Source organism: Saimiri boliviensis, chromosome 15 (genome assembly GCF_048565385.1).
Source record: "Saimiri boliviensis isolate mSaiBol1 chromosome 15, mSaiBol1.pri, whole genome shotgun sequence".
NCBI lineage: Eukaryota > Metazoa > Chordata > Mammalia > Primates > Cebidae > Saimiri > Saimiri boliviensis.
In genome coordinates, this window is record NC_133463.1 from 8,337,208 (window position 1) to 8,359,495 (window position 22,288).

General features: G+C 39.0%; 1 pseudogene; it reads right to left on the bottom strand.

The window, feature by feature from the left end:
- Nucleotides 1–1,519: 1,519 nt before the first annotated feature.
- LOC101054205 (signal peptidase complex catalytic subunit SEC11A pseudogene) lies at nucleotides 1,520–2,316 on the bottom strand (annotated as a pseudogene).
- Between the last annotated feature and the right edge of the window lie 19,972 nt (nucleotides 2,317–22,288).

Consider the following 22,288-nt stretch of genomic DNA (forward strand, 5'->3'; position numbering starts at 1 on the left):
CCAGCTAATTACTGTATTTTTAGTAGAGACAGGGTTTTCCCATGTGGGCCAGGCTGGTTTTGAACTCTTGACCTCTGGTAATCTGCTCTCTTTGGCCTCCCAAAGTGTTGGGATTACCGGCATGAGCCACCACACCAAGCCAGGAAAGTTTCTTGATTATGCGAAGTCTGAAGTGAGCCTGGAGACTCTTCAAGGGAAGCTTCCTTCCATGTGATGACTCAGGGATCAAGGCTGCTTCCATTTGGTTCCCCAAAAATGTGAACCATTTGGTTTCAAGGTGTACTGCTGAAGGGGAAGAGAGATCTGAAGGTTCACACAGGGGTCTTAACGATCAGGGGTAAAAGTGACATAGAACTGCCTATGTCACCTCTGCCCACATCTCATTGGCTAGAATGAGGCACATCCATGTAACTTAATTCTAAAAAGGGTTGGAATGTGGTAAAATACATGGATATTAAGTCAACATTAAAGTTGCAACATAAAAGATAATTAACAAGAATAGATATATATTTTTGTAAATTTGGGGTTGAGAAAGATTCCTCAGGATTATTTAGAAAAGAAAAAGCAATAAAGGAAAAATAAATTTGACAATAGAAAAGTTTAAAAGCATTAAACAGTGAAAGATGCCAGAAACAAAGTTAAAAGGCAAGTGACACATTGAGAGAAGATATTTGCCACACATACAAATGACAAATGTTGAAATTTGTAATGTACAGAGTTTCTATAAATAAAAAATAGGCCATGTGTGGTGGCTCACACCTGTAATCCCAGCACTTTGGGAGGCTGAGGCAGGAAGATTGCTTGAGCTCAGGAGTTTCTGGGCAACATAGTGAGAACTTCATCTCTACAAGAAATTTAAAAAATCAGGCGGGCATGGTGATGTGTGCCTGTAATTCCAGCTACTTGGTGGGGTTGAAGTGGGAGGATCACTTGACATTGCAGGGAGCTGTAATCATGCCACTGCACTCCAGTCGGGGTGACAGAGTGAGACCCTGTCTCAAAAAATACAAAACAACAACAAAAAAATTGACAAAGAAATCAATCCAGAAAAGAGCAAATCATATTAACAATTCAAAAAAATACAGACAGTCAGTGACATAGTAATATAAGTATGAGGCCGTACATTGCAGTATTGTGGTAATGTCATAAAATTGAACATGATTTAATTTTCAATAAGAGTCAGGCTAAATCGCTTACAGTGTGGCTATACAACAGAATATCATGGAGTCATTAAAGAAGAACAACGTGCATCTCTATACACTGACATGAACAAATATTCTTGAGTATAAGTGAAAAAAGTGAGATGTAGATCACTATGGCGATCATAATTTTGGGAAAAATTAATGATATATAGATAATATAAAACAATAAAAATATTAAAATATGACAAAATAGGGAAAGATATAGACAAAACTTCACATGTTAATCTCTAAAAAGTAGGGAGGCATTCACTTTGTAATTCAGAGTTTTCTTTTTTGTTGTTTTTTATTTTTTGGCTCAACCTTTTAATATAAAAAATTCACTGACGTACAAAAATGTGAAAGTGTGACAATGACAACTTTGAAATCTTGTGATTCAAAGTCCCCTCAAGTGCACTCTGGGGTGCACATGTACCCACCCACACAAACCCTAGTGTGGAAATAGAAGCTAATGCAAACTTGTGCTGCCAAGACGCGCCAACACGTGTGTTCCCCATTCCACCAATCCCAGACCGATATCTACTGCGAACATCCAGTAACGAAAAGTGTGCCATCTTCCGGGGAACAGCAAGGCAGACTTCATATTCACGGTGGACCAGCACAAATAAATCCAGCAAAAAGAGCACTGTATACTTAAATTTCGGATAGTCATTCATGAGGATCCTCACAATTCCAGGATAAGGAACAAATTCCCCGGCTCTCCCCATGACATCTTTTTTCTCTAGCCAGTGCTGTCCTTGTTTATAGAGGCCTCGGTCATTAAGCGCATCATTATCTCCTTTGGCCAAAAACCTGATATGCCCATTTTGCATTTCATGAATCTTCCAGTCTCGGGGAACTATAGAAATCTCTCTTTCTTCTATCCTAAAAACAACAATTTTTTCCCACTCATATGGGATCTTCAACTTGATCTGTTAGAAAGAGATTTTCTCTATGAAATGCAGGTTCCATGCTGCCACTGGGCACCACTACAATTGGACTTTCACTGCTAGTTATTACCGTTAACCTCTTCCAGATCGTTAGTGCCGATAAGACAATCATTCCGAAATTTAGGACTTGATAATAGAGCTGTCTGTCGCTTGTTCGTCCGCCGCATATTGTCCACAGCATCTGGAAACAACACAACGGAGCCGGTGAGCAGGACGCCCGCAGGGGAGAGGGTGTGACGACCAGCAGGTGGAATGACTGGCTTGTAATTCAGTTTTCTAAGTGCTAACTTTTGTCTTTTTGTGTTCTGGGCATGGTTTAAATAGAAAATCGTCAATAATATTCACTCATTTATTTATTTATCCACCCATATATTCCCATCATCCATCCATCATTCCCTCCATTCATTCTATCATAACCAAGAAACACTCATTAAGAATATATTTGTGGGCACTGTGTTTGCCATGCACGTGGCGAATAACATTTAGTTTGGCACAGCTTGGAATAAGAAGAAAAATGCCCATGTGTTTTTTCCTTTTTCTTCTAGTTGACTATTTTAAAACCAATCAACAAAACATAAAGAGTCTGGTCCTGGGCTTCTTACACACACCATCTGTTTTGGCTTCCCTAACCTCTGGCCTTTGTCTGCCCTGTGGATGACAGATTAGTAGGGGACATCCTTTAGAGTAGGAAATGGAGGTCAATAAAATTTGCACCAGGCTTTTCAATTTAGTATCATCCCAGTCAGGACATCCCAAAATAAAATTTGTTTTAAAAATAGCTCTGGGAGGAGAAAAAGATTGAAAACAATTAATCCTCTTACGGCACTGATTCTGTAAGAAAACCTGATTTAAAAACAAATCAGCTTCTTGTTTAGGTGCAATGATTCTGCGGGTAGGAAAAAAAAAAGCAGAACCAAAATACTGGAAAGAGTCCAGTGTGATGAAGGATACTATAGAGCAAAACAGGAAGTTGTTAATGGAAGGGAATTATTGACCTCAGAGCCTGAGACGTGACTAGATCCTTAGACGCAGAGGTTTTTGCATTTTGTGAAGTGTTATATCAATGCTTTATTGGACAGATTTGAACTATACACCATGGATTATTTTCTTTATTTTTTGAAAACAGAGTCTCACTCTGTCACCTAGGCTGGAATGCAGTGGTACAATCTCCGCTCACTGCAACCTCCACCTCCCAGGTTCAAGGCATTCTCCTACCTCAGCCCCCCGAGTAGTGGGATTACAGGTGCCTACCACTGTGCCTGGATAATTTTTGTAGTTTTAGTAGAGACGGGGTTTTGCCATGTTGGCCAGGCTGGTCTCGAACTCCTGACCTCAGGTAATCCACCTGCCTTGGGGTTCCAAAGTGCTGGAATTACAGGGGCGAGCCATTGCGCCTGGCCACACAATGGATTCTTTTGTGGTAATCCACTGGTTTACCCCCCAGTGAAGACACAGAACATCCACAGTTTAATGATAAAGCATTTAAAAGCTTATCACATAGGGAAGAGAAATACCTTAGTTTCTTATTCTAATACACGTACCTCCATATATACACGTTAATGTGTGCGCATGCATGCAATTTTGTACTATACAGATTTTAACTGATTTTTTGTGCAGTTGGACAGATATCGCAGGCCAAACTGAATTTTTCCTGCTGTAATCTTAACAGAATAATCTCTCTCTCTCTCTCTTTTTTTTTTTTTTTTGAGACGGAGTTTCGCTGTTGTTACCCAGGCTGGAGTGCAATGGCACGATCTCGGCTCACCGCAACCTCCGCCTCCTGGGTTCAGGCAATTCTCCTGCCTCAGCCTCCTGAGTAGCTGGGATTACAGGCACGCACCACCACGCCCAGCTAATTTTTGTATTTTTAGTAGAGACGGGGTTTCACCATGTTGACCAGAATGGTCTCGACCTCTTGACCTCGTGATCCACCCGCCTCAGCCTCCCAAAGTGCTGGGATTACAGGTGTGAGCCACCGCGCCCGGCCTCAGAATAATCTCTTAATCATGTATTTTTTTTTTTTTTTTTTTTTTAACTGTTGGGGAATGTTTGTTGAAAAGGTATTGGCTCCAAAGGGAGAAAACTATTTTTTCCTAATATTCCAGGATTAGTTTTTCTTACTTAGAATCTGGGAAAATACCAATCTAGGATAGTTTCCATTCAGAGAACTTGTCTCACTGTCATAAATTGGTTTCTGTTAAAAATTTTCTTCATACAGCAAAGATGTTTGGACATTGTAAATTCTTACTCTGATAATTCAAGCAAAACTTCTCCTTGAATTAAAGAAGAGTATGAGAGAGGCTGTTACAAGATGGGTTTTATTTTTATCTCCATTCTGATCTTACCGGGGAGCAAATTAATGCTCACAGAGATTCTGTGATTTGTTTGAGATAGATCCGGTAAGTAGAAGAACCGATCTCAAACCAGGTATACCAAAGACCAACCCCAGACACTGGCAGAACACTCTCTTTATGTAAGGTCTCAGAAGCATGTTGCTTGGGGTCTGTTGACATGTTTTTCTCTGTTATCTTGCCTGTCTGCAGCGACAAATTCGGTGTGGCTCTAACTCATGAGGACAGCGAGGAAATGATTCTAGACTGAGGACTTCAAGGTGTTTGGAAGAGAGCTGTTTTGTTTTGTTTTATTAGTTGTTGTTTTCCATAGACAGGACCTTGTCAACACGTGCGCTGTTTGCTGTTTCCTTTATGTTGGTCCCTGAGAAGGGGCTGCCCTTCTGTTTTCCTGGGGGCTGTGGACAGAGCCTGTGTCTTGGGGGAAAGGGATTGTTTTGGGGGAAGGGGAATGGGGCATCCCAAGGACCTGCCCTGTCTAAGGCAAGAAGGCCGAACAGATGGTAGCTGCCATGCAGAGGGCGCTTTGTAGGAACGCTGGCGGGAGCAGGCTTCCTGTGCTGCATTGCCAAATCCTTCCCTTCCAAGGCAATGCAGAGCAGCCTGACGACATGGCAGGGTGCCAGTGGGCTTGTGGCCAAAGAGTACTAAATCAAAGCAAAGAAGAGGTGACACCTTAAAAGCCAAGGACATTTTCATGTTTGTTTGTTTTGGAAGGCAGAGAGAAAAGCTGTAATGGCAGAAGAGTAGAAGATATAAAATAACATGACTGTAAAATATTTTAATGTTATTTGTTTGTAAAAGGCTTTCCTTCAATGAATCCGCTCTGTTCTTATTAAGCCACTTTCCCAACATTTATCTAGATGAGGATGGTGGGTTTGTAAATTCTGGTTTTTACCTGAAAACTCATGACCTGGTGTTAGGGAGGCTCTCAGTTCATTAGTTCGTAATCTCTGCAGCTATATTAAAATGTTTTCAGTGATAAACATTTCTAGCTCTAAAACCTTTATCTCTTATCCGAATGCAAGATCTATGTCCTTAAGGAGCTCTTTCAACTGGACATTCAAACATGGAAAATGTTTCTAGATTCTTATCTCCCATAATCAGCTGAGAATGGCTGTGAATTCCCAGAGGAGACCTGCAGAACTCAGCGCTGAGCTTCTGGAGGCAATATCATGGCAGCATAGATCTTGGGGTACGTTTCCTCAGAACCCAGGGGACACCTAGGCACTAACTCATTTACTGTGATCATACCTTTAATTTTTTTTTACTTATGTCTCAGGAATATAAGAAAATGTATTTTAAAAGCATGGACACTCATACACTCACTACCCTGACTAAGAAATAAAGCATTATACCTTAATAAGAGGAAAATACCAAGCTACCAAGGCATACATTGAAAGCAATGTGGTAGAGTAGAAATAATGCTACCTTGATTGTTCTTTTACGTTTATTAGTAACCTAATGAGCTTCTGTTTGTATCAGGAACTGAAGTTGCAGAGATGAAAGCTATCTTTCCTGACCCAGATGTGATGAGAGACTTGTAAGACACACACACACACACACACACACACACACACACACACACACACACACACACCCTATAATATACTTCAGGAAGTGCTGTGGCAGATAGACGCTCTGGGAACTAAGAGATCACAAGTTAAGGGAATCTAATCCAAAGTGGGAGCAGGCAACCCTGGAAGGAAGGGTGTGTTGGGCAGGAGGAACAGCATCTCCTAAACTCTGGGGTGGGGCGGAACACTTGCACAGGCAGCTGCCGTGAGTGTGGTTGGCTGCTGTGGGCTGTGCTATTGGTGGTGGAGAGAAATTGTGGGGGGGCCTGGGTACCCCCACTAAAGAGCTGGGGCTTTCAGCAAAAGACCCAAATGTTCACATCTGCTTACTCAGAGACTAACGTGGAGATTTTTGCCTGGAGGGGTCTAAGGAGCATGTTAGAAGCTCCGAGAACCTTTTGGAATTGTGTACAATATGTTAGGAGTATGTGAGGGTGCGTAGGTGTGCGTTTATGTGTGTGCGTTTTCCCTGGGAAGGTTTGCATATGTTCTTCCATCTTCAAATATGTCATAACTCTCAGAAAGGGTGATGAGCTCAACTAGGACAGAAGAGGTGGTCAGACTGGAAGGTTATTGCAATACTTCCGATGACCAATTGTGAAGTCTTGGGCTGATAAAGTTGTCCTCAGGATGGAAGGGCCAGAACAGTTTCCAAGAGAATGAAGATATGATGCTGACAGGATGTGTTATCTGATTAGATCTGCAGGGGGAAGGGGAGAGGGAGGCAGCTGCCCAGTGCAAGGCCTCGTGAACTGGGACCTGCACCTGAGCTACCCGGGGCTCCTGTTCAGGTGTAGATTCTGTCAGAAGGCCTGGGGAGGACCCTGGGATTCCACATGGCTAACAGGTCGTCTGGTGATACCCATGTCATGCCACGTGTCATGCCACTGAGCAGCACTTTGAGTCTGAAGGGTGGAGGTAGCATACTCTAGGTCCAACTCTCAACCTCGGCTGTGGACACTTTCTTTAATGATTTCTCTAATGATTATGGGGTTGGGCATCGTGAGCATGGTAGGTGGTTGGACAGCATCACTGACCTCCTGGGGAGTGCTGGGGAGCCAACAACCAAAAACTCCTCCAGGTATTAGTAATTATCAGGGGATGGGGGTGGGCGGAGACACTGATCTAGTGGTTAACAGGCTGGTTTTATGTTAAAATCATCTGGGAAGCATTAGGAGCTATCAGTGCTTAGCCTCACCCAGACTGATCATATGCTAATCTCTGCTTGAGGGTTGGGGAAGGCGCCCACGTAGCTTTCGGGAAGTCCAGTGTGCAACCATCTCCATGGTTGAGGCGGTAGCCAGGCTGATAAAACCTAGGACTACAGCTGAAGGCAGTAAGAGGAGCAGCATGGGTGGGAGGTGAGTGAGGAGTGAAGATAAGACTTAAGATTTACATGTTAATACGACGGAAATGCCTGGGGCTCACCTAGAAGGAGATGCTCACTTTGATTTTCTAGGTTGCTGACAAGCTCTGTGGCCTCCAGTCTGTGAAATATATTTTCAAGTTTTTATTTAACCCGCCAATTCCGACAGTATCTATTTTATGAATAGAGTAGATTGATGAAATGAATGGATGTGAAAAAAACTAATAGCTATCTTAGACTATTGCACACACACGTACTCAAGGCTTCTTCAGAATTTTATTTGAAAAACCATATTTTGAAAGTTTTGGAAAACACAGAACAACATATTATAACACCAGGGCAAGAAGTGATTTCTAGAAAAAAGAAGAGCAAACAAAAAGCACAAATCATAATTGATAACCTTCAAGTAAAGCACTATCAGGAAAGTTAAAAGACAAAGACTGAACGAAGGTATTTGCCTAGCGTATAATTGACAAAGCTTTAGATAAAGAATATGCAATAAACTCCTAAAAATCAGTTACAGAAAGATGAACAGCCAAAGAGAAAATAGGCAAATGATATCAATAAGAAAGTGTCAGAAGAGGAAACAGAAATGGCCGATCTTCATAATAGTACAAGACGTTCAACCTCCCCAGCGATCTGGCCAATGGCAGCTGGAGCTGCAATGTACACTATTTCTTATCTACTAGATAGGCAAAAATTTACAAGTCTGATACGATGAAATGTTGCTGAAATGGCAAGGAAGAAGAAACTCATGCAGGTAGGGATACAAATTAGAACTATGATTTTGTGAGTAATTTGGCAACATTAAAAGTTAGAATGCGTCATAACCTGTGACCCCGTAATTCCATTCATAGGTCAGTTGTATACGTGCAAAGATAATTGCTACAGCATTATTTCCAAAAGCGAAAAATTGCAAACGCCTTAAAAGTCTATCAGTAAGAGAATGGCTAAATAAATTGTCATTATGTTAAACTCCTTTTAACATAATGGAGTTTGAGTATTTTATTTTAGTTTTTTTCTTCACCAAAGGTCAGGTGAAATTTTTTTGCTTTTTTTTTTCTTTTTGCATTTTTATGAATATAAAGAAATTGGAGCTTTAGGTATCAACATAGATAAATATCAAAGGTGATGTGGAAAAAACTGCTAAGTTACAGAAGGCTGACCTTCTGTAATTAGTGGTATTTTGTTTATTTAAAATGTAAAAAATGCAAAACAAGACTATATTTTCTTTACATTGGCATACATTCTTACTTTTACAAAAACCCAAGTGCATGCATGGGAATGCTGAAAACCAAATTCAGGGTATTGGTTCTTTGTAAAGGAGGGAAAGAAACAAGACTGGGGAGAGCAACACCGGGTGGAGAAGCTGAATAGTTTGCCCTGGTGTTAACGGCTTAGAGAACAGGAGAGCCTGGATTATACACCGCAGCCTCCATTTCCAGCACCTGAAATGTTAGGCTCTGTGTTTTCATCCTAAATTTAAACTCTATCTCCATATTGAAAAAGAAGTTTCCTGAATGAGCTGTTGTACTCAATTTGCTTATGATAACTTAATTGGAGAAATTCTTGGTTACTGAGAAATAATTTAAATTTTATGATTTAATCAAGATATTTGTAGCGCAGCATCTCAGTACTAGCAAGTATCATAGTATAATTGTGTGACTCCCTGTACTACATTTTTAAACCTATATTTGATGTACAATACATTGACTGAAATATAATTCTTCATCATTGAAGGTCAAAGATTCAGTACAATAATGCTTAATTTTTTTTTTATAAACCAGCATTCTATACGTTTAAAATCAATTTTCTATTCTTAAAACTTCTAAATTTTCTACTAAAAAATTCTAATGAACTTTATAAAAACAGTCTCTTTATGTTGAGAAGAAGAAAGGAATCCATAATTCTTGAGTTTGAGCCCATGATATATGGTGGTTTGGCTCCTAGAAGTGTCTGAAATAGGACCCAATGTGTACACCGAATTTTGCTAACTTAAAAGGTCCTTCGTGTACATGCTCACTCATTATCTTCCAGCTGAGATTGCTGCTCCCACCCTCATGACTTTATCACCTCCCACAGGTCCCGTTTCCAAACATCATCACATTGGGATTGTGGTTTCAGCATATGGATTTTGCAGGGGTGGGGTGGGATGGGGCGGGCACAGACATTCATTCCATTGTACCCTTGAATCCAAGGATTCTGTGGGGTGGGGAGATGCTATTTGTTACACTCATAAGTTTGCAACGTATACTAAAGAGCAGTCATTTAAGTGATTTGCTCTGAGACCCAGTGACCCTGCGGATACTGGAGCCAGAATTGCAACGTAAAGCCCTTGGCATGATCGCTTGGGTTTGGTCTGCTTGGACATGCTGGTTATCATGCACGGAACCATTGCTCACCGATTTGGCACCTTTCTCCTACTGGAGCAGCTCTCCAGACCGTCATGACATTCCCTGCACATTCTCCTTCTGCCAGAGCAGCAACAGCTCTTGGCTCAGCTCATCACTTCCCCCGTGAAATGCTCTCTGGCTTCTGGGACCTTCCTCTCTTGCTCTTTCTCAGTAATTTCACCATCTCCACACTTCTAAATATTGGAGGTCTCAGGACTATGTCTTTGAAGTTCTCCTGTATCTACATGCATTCGTTATTTTTTTAAATTTAAAATGTCATAAAGACATACATAAATCAACAGAGAAGTAAACTCCAGGAAAAATCTTGGCTTTTGACCTCTGTACCTGACCACCACCATTACACTGAGAATTAAACTATTTTCAGAGGACAGTTATTGGCTGCTTTTTATTACACTTTGGGTGATACTAATATTGAACGTGTCAGTATAAGAGCTAGGCTTATACAGCAAAGTCTTCGGAAAACCATTTCTCCCCACCATCCTCAAATTATCAGGCAGATTAAGAGCCAGAAGGATAATGGGCGGTGTTCATAGCACCTGGAATGCAGCAATTTTACTGGCAAATTAAGAGGAGGGGAGAAGGTGAGTCTTAAATGTGACCATTTCTAAATCCTTGGGATACTGTGTTAACCCACAAGAAAAGCAGCGGATAAGGAAACAGAAATACATTTGGCACTGAGAGGCTGGGGACACATAGCCAACAAAGCAGATCAAGTTGGAAGAGACATGATGAAGTAGTGAAGTAAATTTATTGTATATCAGTTGATGATACGTGCTAAGAAAAAGAAATAATTTGTGGGATAGAGAGTGATGCTGTGAAAGTGCTATTTGTTTATATAATGCTCAGGGAAGAGCTGAAAATAATATTTCACTGAAGGCTTGACTGAGAGGTCAAGCTGGGCTTGGAGGTTCCAGTAGGCAGTTTGACATGCACAATGATTGGTGGTGGGGGAGGGGTGTGAGCTGGAGTCCAAATTCAGGAGTTGACACACAGCAGGTATTGAAAATGCCATGGGGCAAGATGAGGTCACCTAGTGAATGTTCAGTAGCTATGAAAAGATGAGGTCACCTAGTGAATGTTCAGTAGCTATGAAAAGAACAAGGCCCCCAAGAGAGACATGGGACATCTCAAAGGAAGTGCACCAAAGTTGACTGGGATGGAGGGTCTAAGCAGGGAGGTGGATACTGCAAGTGGGGTGATAGGGTTTGGCTGTGTCCCCACCCACTTCTCATCTTGAGTTGTAACTCCCTCAATTCCCATGTGTCACGGGAGGAACTGGTGGGAGGTAATAGAATCATGGGGGTGGGTCTTTCCCATGCTGTTCTTGTGATGGTGAATAAGTCTCACGAGATCTGATGGTTTTATAAAGGGGAGTTTCCCTGCACAAGCTCTCTCTTTTGCCTGCTGCCATGTAAGAAAGTCCCTTTGCCCTTCCTTCATCTTCTGCCATGATTGTGAGGCCTGCCCAGCCATGTGGAACTGTGTTTATATTTCCCCTTCTCAATATTACAATTAGAAGAATTTCTGAATATGTTTCTTAATTGTGCCTCAGTTTTCTCACCTGAAAAGTCAGAATAATGGTACCTACTTCACAGGACTATTTTGAGAATTAAGTTAGTAAGTTTATAGAATAGGTGAAGTTTTTAGTATTAATATAATGTTATCATTGCCCCTTCTCAAATACGATTTCTTTCCTCTTTAAAGTAATATGCATCATTGAACTATTCTTGTACAGGTTTTTGTGATTCCATAAGCAAAATTATGTATGTGCTTTAGAAATGTATATAGTTGCTATTATACATATTCTTCTATAACATATTTTCAGTCTGCAAAATGTTTTTGATATTTGTTTGATATATGTTTATCTAGTTACTAAGTTTTACTGATATATAACTTGGAATTTACTTACTCATTGCCATATTAATGACATTTAGACACTTCATTTTTTACAAATAGAAATGGGATCTCACTATGTTCCCCAGGCTGGTCTTGAACTCCTGGACTCAAGTGATCCTCCTACGTCAGCCTCCCAAAGTGCTGCGATGACACCATACCAGGCCATCTCATTTTTTCCCCAGTACTATTGTTTATCCTATACATCTTTCACTGGGCTCTGCAAGGTGTTTCTAGAAGTGGATTTACTGGGTCATACCAACTGTGCATTTTCAACCGTAATAGGGATTGCCACATTGTTATCCAAAGTAGTCAAAGTACATTTTCAACAATAATGTATGTATGAGTGTTCTGTCTTCTCCATCTCCTCCTCAACATTTACAGCTGTGTCTTTGCCAATTTGACAGGTGTGAAAGACATCCTATGGTTTTAGTTCACATTTTCCTGATGAACAAATAAAGTGAACAACTTTTCATATTTATTGGCTTTTCAGATTTCTTCTCCTGAGTCTTGTCTGTTTGTATACTTTGCTATTTTTCTATCAGGTTATTTGTCTTTTTCTTTTGATTTGTAGAGCTTCATAAACTCATGAATGTACAGTTGATTCTCATTCCCAGTACTTACATTATATAAAGTCACAAAGCACACTGAATGAGTGAATACTTTGCTCCTAGGGGAAACACGGGGTTAGGTTCCAGGGGGTCGCTACCTTTTCATCACCTGAGCAGGACATAAACTTGTTTTACGTATGTTTCTGCTTAAAGATACGTGTTTAATATATATTGCTGATTAATTAACATTGAGTTCATGACCAACAGCACCATAACTCCTACCTGAAGGAAGCTTATGTAACACATATATTTTCTTTTAATTTCAATTTTAAGTTCCGAGTACATGTGCAAAATGTGCAGGTTTCTTACATAAGTAAGCAACATGTGTTTTCTCCACAAGGCAATCACAGCCTCTTGTGCTTAGGAACATTAGCACTTCAGCGGTATGCTTTGGGGCCATTTTAAACAGGAAAATCACAAAAAGCACAAAAATGCAAAAATGTGGCACTAAATACACCTTGAATAGGACACCTGTTTACAGTATGACACGAGCTGAAATAAGAAGGCAGAATGCTGCCTGTTTGGCCTCAGCTGGGAACATGCAATTCAGGGCGCTCAAATTTTTCGCTGCTCTGTGTACCGCTGTGAATGACTGTGAAAGTACCATCAGTATTGATTTTGAAGTTACAAGTAAATTTTAGCGAGTAGGTGAATTCACAAATAAGGAATCTACAAATAGTGAGGATTGGCTTTAATTTGTTCATTGTACACAATTCAAATATTTTTCTACACTCTGTAATTTGTTTTTAGACCATGTTTATGTATCTTTTGTCATACAGAACATTTTATTTTAACTTTTTCAATTTTACTAAGCTTTCCTTACGTGGTTTATAATTTCCGTTTTGTTTTGGACATCTTTCCCTATCCTGATACAGATAAATAGTCCCACACGTTATCTTCTAAAAGTTTTATAGTTTGGCCTTTCCCATGTAGATTTTTGTTTGTTTGTTTGTTTTTGAGACAGGTTCTTACTTCTATCACCCAGGCTGGAGTGCCGTGGCATGATCACAGCTCATTGTAGCCTCAACTTCCAGGGCTCAGGTGATCCTTCCACCTCAACCTCCTGAGTAGAGGAGACTACAGGCACGCACCACCACACCCAGCTCATATTTTTGTGTTTTTAGTACAGACGGGATTGTCCCATGTTGCCCAGGCTGGTCTCAAACTCCTGGACTCAAGCAATCCACCTGCCTTGGCCTCTCAAAGTGCTGGGATTATAGGCATGAGCCACCACATCCTGCCTCCCATGTAGCTTTTTAATCTACTACAATTATTTTTTGAGTAAAAGATGTGATAGGAATGGAATAAAAATTCTCCGAAACTACTAACCAGAGCTTTTGATTCGATTCATAGTATAGCTTCTGTTATATATCAAGTTCCCATATAATGGTCTGTTTCTAGGTTATTCTTTTCCAAGTTTGTGTATTCTTTCAGAAACTCCATACTCTAACAAATTATTGTAGCTTTATGGTAAGTCTTTCTATTTGGCAAGGAATGCTCCTTCTCCCATTGCCCACCTTACTTTTCTTCAAAATTGTATCTTAGTTCCCCAAATGAGTTAGATATAAGACTTGTCAACTTCTTTGAAAAATGTGGTTGGTTTCATGATTAGAATTTAGTCTGGATTTACAAGACTTTTGGGGGAAAATTATCATTGTTATATGACATTAGGTTTTCCATCTATAAACCATAGTATTTTTCTCCTTTACTTAAATCTTCTGTAGTATCCTTTTAAAAGGTAGTCATAACTTTTATCAGTGCAGATCTTGTCTATCCATTGTTAGAGTCATTCCTAGGTACCTTGTAGTTTGGTAGCACTTTGAATGGGATTTTAAAAAGGCATCATTCCTAACAGATTTTTGCAGGTATACAGTAAACCATTAACTTTTATCTAGCAATCTTGCTAAAGAACTTATTAGTTTTAATGATTTGTCTATAGGTACTCTTGGATTTGTAGTGTAGGTAATTATATCATCTATGAAAACATAATTCTGTCTGTTCTTCAAACTGTATTATTCTTTTTATTATTATTCTATATTATTTCTTTTTCTTGTTTTATTGTGTTGGCCAGTCTTCTTATCTTGATGCAGCTGTGTACTTGCGACAAATCAGCTCTGTGTCTTCAAATGACCAGTTGAAACCAGGTATTTTCTCTTTTTATAGTCTGCAGTAGTCTGACTATTACAGACCTCTGGAAGACTGCCTAGATCCTGGACACATTATTTAACTACCTGTACCTTAGTATCCTTATTTATAAAATAGTTACAGTAATAGCACCTTCATGATCAGTCTGTTTTGATGACTAAATAAGTTAATATTTATAAAACCCTTAAAGCTGTGTCTGATGTGTGTGAAGAGCTCAGTAGAACTTATCAATCACCACTACTACTGCTAGTACTGCTGCATATGAATGACACGGGGCTGGGCGTGGTGGCTTATGCCTGTAATCTCAGCATTTTGGGAGGCTGTGGCATGTGGATCACAAGGTCAAGAGATCAAGACCATCCTGGCCAACATGGTGAAACCTTGTCTCTACTAAAAATACAAAAAATTAGCTGGGCGTGGTGGCATGCACCTGTAGTCCCTGCTACTCAGGAGGCTGAGGCAGGAGAATCCCTTGAACCTGAGAGGCAGAGGTTGCAGTGAGCCGAGATTGTGCCACTGCACTCCAGCCTGGCGACAGAGTGAGACTCTGTCTCAAAAAAAAAAAAAAAAAAATGCACATAGTGGGTATATACATTTATGGGGTACATGAAGTATTTTGATACAGACACACAATGAGTAATAATCACATCATGGAAAATGAGGTATCGATCCCATTTATCCTTTGTGTTACAAACAATCTGTTATACTCTTTTAGTTATTTAAAATGTGCAATTAAAATTTTTTCGACTATAGTCACCTCGTTGTGCTATCAAATACTAGGCCTTACTCATTCTATATTTTTTTAACCCATCTATCCACTTTTGATATTAAGGTTTTCCAAGCTTCATAAAATGAATTCTTTAGTTTTCATTTTCTTTCTATTCTCTTAAGTGTGTTAATGTAAAAATAGGAACAATCTGTTTTTTAAAATTCTGGTAAAATTCATTGATAACTGTTTAAGCCTGGAGATCTTCTGACATTGATGACTGATTCAATTCTTTAATACTTTATGTTCATTCACATTTTAAAATTTCTTTTTGAATTAATTTTGGCAATGCATATTTTCTAGTTGTCAAATTTATTGGCACAAAGTTGTTCATAGTATCTTTTTAGGGTGTCTTAAAGTTTTATTGTATCCGTTATGAGAAGTTCTCTCACAGAAAGTAAAATCTGTTTTATTATTTATTTAAAAAATTTAGCTTTTGCTTTCATTTCTCTTTTATTTCTCTAATTTCTTCTTAATTTCATCATTTTTCATTATTTCCTTTTACTTTCTTTGGGTTAACTATGCTCTTTTACTAAATCCTAGAGTCATGTGCTTAGCTCATTAATTTCCATTTCTTCCTAATGCATACACTTAAGCATATGAATTCCCTTTAAATACTGATTTTGTTGCATCCCATGGAGTAGTACATGTTTAGTTTAAATAGTTACCAAGGATTATAATAAAAGAGTTGGCCAGGTGTGGTGGTTCACACCTGTAATCCCAGCACTTTGGGAGGCCAAAGTGAGTGGATCATGAGGTCAGGAGATTGAGATCATCTTGGTTAACATGGCGAAACTCTACTAGAAATACAAAAAATTAGTTGGGTGTGGTGGCACACGAGGTTGAGCAGGAGAATCATTTGAACCCGGGAGGCAAAGGTTGCAGTGAGCCAAGATCAGGCTGCTGTACTCCAGCCTGGGCAACATAGCGTGACTCTGCCTCAAAAAAAAAAAAAAAAAAAAAAAAAAAAAAAAGAGTCACTTCCCTTCTTAACATCCCCATCCCTAATCTTACTTCACAGAGACAACTATTTAAAAAATATTTTTAGCTGTTTCTTTTGGAGTTTATTGCTTTATTTCTTTTTCTTTCTTTCTTTTTTTTTTTTTTTTTTTTTGAGACGGAGTTTCGCTCTTGTTAACCAGGCTGGAGTGCAATGGCACAATCTCGGCTCACCGCAACCTCCGCCTCCTGAGTTCAGGCAATTCTCCTGCCTCAGCCTCCTGAGTAGCTGGGATTACAGGCACGCGCCACCATGCCCAGCTAACTTTTAGTATTTTTAGTAGAGATGGGGTTTCACCATGTTGACCAGGATGGTCTCGATCTCTTGACCTCGTGATCCACCCGCCTCGGCCTCCCAAAGTGCTGGGATTACAGGCTTGAGCCACCGCGCTCTGCCTTATTGCTTTATTTCTAATTAACCTGATATAGTTTCATTTCTATGTATTTGTTTCTTCACCACATATTTTCATTTCTTGATGTTTACGTATGATCTACTGACTTCCTACTACAGAAGATGAGATTTACCCCCACACCTTCCCCACCATCCTCTTAATAGAACCTTGTCTTCATTTGGTAGTAAATCAATATTCAGAGTTTGCATTATTATAAATATACATAGGTATTAGTCACAGAACATTTCCTTTTATTTATTGATTGATTGATTTTTAGTTTTCCATTTGCTTATCATTCTTTCATTCCTAAGGCCTCCTCCGTAATTCAGATCTCCTCCCACCATTGTCGTACACGTTGGGTGTTTGATAGATTGTCTCTCTTTCACAGATGTAACCCTCCTAGCATCCTCTGCCTGATCCTTCCAACCTGGACCTGTGCTTTACGCCTGCTGTGCAGGTCTCATGCTGGGATTTCCCTTCATTGCCATGCTGCGGAGTCCTGACAGGCATGTCGTCAGGGTTAACGTCACCGTTTTTCTGAGTTTTAAAGTCACCAAGGATTATAATAAAAGGGTCCTTTTCCTTTATTGCCCTGGGAACTTTGTAAGCTCATCCAATTTGAAAACTCATATTTTTACAGAGTAGGGAAATTTCTATAATTCTACAAGAATACCCTCACTTTTCTTTTTCCTTTAGGTGTTTATGGAAAAACTAGGATGAGATGTTGGATCTCCTGAATTTATCCTCTGCCTTTCTTAGCTTTTCTCTCTTATTTTCCATCATCTCTGTGTGTGTTTATTTATGCTTCATTTTTATGTGTCTAAATATTTAATAATTTTTCTTATGATTTCCTCTTTGATCCATGAATATTATTTAGATGTATCTTTTGTAGTTTCTAAAGTATATGTGTGTGTGTTTGGGAGAATTATTGGAATTCTATAATTGATTTTAATTTTATTGCATTTTTATCAGATAATGTGGTCAATACATAATTTTAAAAATTTGTTGAATTTCCTTTTGACATACTGTGCATTTTTTTTTTTTTTTGGAGCTGGCATCTTACTGTTGCCCAGGCTGGAGTGCAATGGCATGATCTCGGCTCACTGCAGCCTCTGCCTCCCAGGTTCAAGCAATTCTCCTGCCTCAGCCTCCTGAATAGCTGGGACTACAGGAGCACAGCTATTGGCTATTTTTTAATTTTTCTGTGGAGACAGGGGTCTTATTGGGTTGCGCAGGCTGGTCTCGAACTCCTGAGCTCAAGTGATCCTTCCATCTCAGCATCCCAAAGTGCTGGGATTACAAGCATGAGCCACGATGTTCGGCCACTGATCTATTTTCTGTCTGCATTGTTTTGCCTCTTCCAGAACACCATATAAATGGACTCAGACAGTATCATCTCTTGGCTCTGGCTCCTTTCCCTTAGAAAAAAGCATTTTAGATGAGACACATGGACACGTGGAGGGGAACACACAGCAGGGCCTATCAGAGGGTGAAGGGTAGGAGGAGGAAGATGATGAGGAAAAATAACTAATGGGTACTAGGATTAATACCTGGGTGATGGAAAAATCTGTACAACAGACCCAAGTTTACCTACATAACAAATCTGCACGTGTACCCCTGAACTTCAATAAAAGTTATAAAAAAGAAAAAGACATTTAAGATTTATCCATGTTGCTGCATGAATCCATACTGTCCTCATTTTTGTTGCTGGGTAGCATTCTATTGCGTGGACACGCCAAACTGTTGATCCGGTCACCTGTTGAAGCATGTCTGGGTTGTTTCCAGTTTGGGGATATTATGAATAAAGTTGTTATAAACATTTGCATAGAGGTTTTCAGGCAAACATTTGCTTTCATTTCACTTGGGTAAATACTTAAAAATTGTATTTCTGGGTCATATGGCTGGTGTATGTTTAATTTTATAAGCCACTGTTAAATTGTTTTTCAAAATGGCCATAAGATCTGCATTCCCACCAGCAAAAAGTAGGGATTCCCATCACTCTGCATCCTCCCCAGTCTTGGCATTGCTAGTTTTTTAAAAGAATTTTAGCCATTCTAGATATGTGGTGGTAACTCTTTGTGGCTGTATTTTACTTTTTTTCATGACTATCGATGTCGGAAATATTTTTTCTAAAATTTGTCATCTGTTTATCTTTGGAGAATTATGTTTCAAGATATTTTGCTCATTTAAAAAGTATGATTGTTTCTTTTCTTTTTTTTGAGACAGAGTTCCGCTCTTGTTACCCAGGCTGGAGTGCAATGGCACAATCTCGGCTCACCGCAACCTCCGCCTCCTGGGTTCAGGCAATTCTCCTGCCTCAGCCTCCTGAGTAGCTGGGATTACAGGCACGCGCCACCACGCCCAGCTAATGTTTTGTATTCTTAGTAGAGACGGGGTGTCACCATGTTGACCAGGATGGTCTCGATCTCTTGACGTCGTGATCCACCCGCCTCAGCCTCCCAAAGTGCTGGGATTACAGGCTTCAGCCACCGCGCCCGGCCAAAGCATGATTGTTTCTAATTGCTGAGCTTTAAGAGTTCTTCATATATATTTTTTCATCAGATGAAGCTTATTCATGGGAAAAATCCCCCACACCTTATTAATAAACGTTTTCATCTTGATCTGTATGTATATGTGTGTGTGTGTGTGTGTGTGTGTGTGTGTGTGTGTGTGTGTGTATATACATACATATAAATATTCTAACTTTAAGTTCCGGTGTACATGTGCAGGATGTGTAGGTTTGTTACATAGGTAAATGTGTGCCATGGTGGTTTGCTGCACCTATCAACCCATCACCTAAGTATTAAGCCATGTATGCCTCGTGTTCTATTATTGGAACACAAACTTGCTGGAGTTGTTTATATCCTACTGCTCAGTGTCATCGCCAAGGTCTGACTTTTCACACAAAAAATTTGCAACCCCTGGCATGAATGGGTCAAGCCCCACATGCATTAGCTGTTTTTCCTCATGCTTTCTTTTCCCCCACCCCGACCCCCGACAGGCTCCAGTGTTTGTTGTTCCCTTCTTTGCGTCCTTTGTTCTCACTGTTCGGTCCCCACTTATAAGTGATAACATGTGGTATTCAGTTTTTTGTTCCTGAATTACTTTGCTAAGGATAATGGCTTCCAGCTCCCCCTATGTCTCTGCAAAGGACATGATCTTGTTCCTTTTTATGGCTGCATAGTATTCCATGGTATATATATGCCACATTTTCTTCATCCAGTCTATCATTGATAGGCATTTTGGTTGATTCCATGTCTTTGCTATTGTGAATAGTGCTGTAATGAACATATTTGTGCATGTATCTTTGTAATACAATGATTTAGATTCCTTTGGGTATATACCCAGTGATAGGATTGCTGGATCAAATTGTATTTCTGGTTCTAGATCTTTGAGGATTGCCACACCATCTTCTACAATGGTAGAACTAATTTACATTCCCACCAACAGTGTAAAAGCATTCCATTTCTCTGCAACATTGCCAGCATCTGTTGTATCTTGAGTTTTTAGTAATTGCTGTTCTGACTGGTGTGAGATGGTATGTCATTGTGTTTTTGATTTGCATTTCTCTAATGATCAATGATGTGAGCTTTGTTTCATGTTTGCTGGCTGCATGAATGTCTGTTCATGCCCTTTGCCCACTTTTTAATGGGGTTGTTTTATCCTTGGAAATTTATTTAAGTCCCTTGTAGATTCTGGAGATTAGACCTTTGTCAGATGGATAGATTGCAAAAATCTTTTCCCACTCTGTAGGTTGCCTGTTTGCTCTGATGATAGTTTCTTTATATATTTTATTACGAGTCTTGTATCAGATATGGGAGTTATAAATACCTTTCTCCAAGTCTGTAGCTTGTTTTTTCGTTCTCTTAACACTGTGTTTGACAGAGCAAACCTTTTTAGTTTTAAAAAGTTCAATTTACAATTTTTTTTTTTTTTGTGGGTCATGCTTTTAGTTTCACATCTAAAAAGTTGTCACCAAACCCAAGATAACACAGATTCTTCTCCTACATCTCTTTTAGAAGTTTTAAGGTTTTAGATTTTGAATTAGGTTAATGATCTATTTCGAGTTGATTTTTGTATAAGGCATGAGTTTTTTCACATACGGATGACCAAGTGTTCTACTAACATTTGTTGAAAGATAAAACTTCCTTTGTTGAATTGAGTTTGTATATTTTCCAAAAACCAAATGACTATCTTTGTGTCTATTTCCAAGATCTTTATTCTGTTTAGTATTTTACATGTAGCTACCCTTTTGCCAGTATCATATGGTTTAGATAACTGTAGCTTTATAATAAATTTTGAAGTCAGGTAGAGTCCTCCAACTTTGTTTTTTCTCCATATTGTTTTGGCTTCTCTAGTTCCTTCGCTTTTCCATATACATTTAGTTTGTCTGTATTTACAAAAACGCTTGCTGGAATGTTGATTTTGATGTACTGAATCTGTACATCAACTGGAGAAAACAGAGACCTTAACAATACGGAGCCTTTCCATCCATAAACATAGCGTATCTCTCTGTTTACTTAAAGCTTCTTTCTTTCTTTCTTTTTTCTTTTTACATTCAAATTGTTATGGATAAATCTTTCTTTCATTAGTGTTTTATACTTTTCAGCATACAGACATGTACGTATTTTGTTAGATTCATATTTAAGTATTTCAATTTTGGTGCTATTACATTTAGTTGCATTGTTTTTTGCATTTTAAATTTCAGTTGGTCATTGCTGTTTGTAGGAAGACAATTGACTCTTCTACACTGGCCATGTATCCTGTGACCTTGTTAAACTCACTTTTTAGTTCTGAGAGATGTTTTTGTAGATTCTTGGGATTCTCTTTGTAAACAATCATGTCACTTGAGGATAGGGGCAGTTTTATTTCTTCCTTTTTTCTTTGTGTGACTTTTATTTCTTTTTCTTGACTTACTGAAAAGGACAGGAATTCCAGTATGGTATCAAACATGTGTGGTGAGAGAAGATAGCCTGTCCTTGTTCTCATCTTATGGAGAAAGCATTCTGTTTTTTAACCATTGAGGTTAGTTGTAGGTTTTACAGTTTTATGTATATATGTATATAGTATGTAGTGTCTTTCATAAGATTAAGGACAGTACTTTCTAATTTTATTTTGCTGAGACTTTTTACTATGAAATAATGCTAAATTTTGTCAAATGCTGGCTTTAGAATCAATTGAAATGATCATAAGGGTTTTCTTCCTTTGTTTCTTAATATCGTGAATTATATTCATTGATTTTCAATTAATATAGTACTGGGCTCAATCTGTTGAAATTTATATCTATGGTTTGATATAATAATGGTTTGCCATTTTCTTTTACTGTGGTTGGTTTCAAATTAGATTTGTTTTGGCCTCACAAAATGACTTGGAATGTCTTTCCTTCTTTTATTTGCTAGAGGGGACTGATAGATTTGCTCTTATTTCTTCCCAAAATATTGGCAGATTTCACCAAGGAAATCATCTATGCCTGGAGTTTGCTGTGTGAAAAGGTTTTCAGTTACAATTCCGTTTCTTTAATAGGCATAGTATTATTCAAGTTCTCTATTTCTTCTCAGTGAGTTTTGGTGGTTTACATCCTTTAGAAAATTGGCCTATTTTATCTAAGTCATCGAATTTATGGAGGGTATACAGCTGTTTATTGTA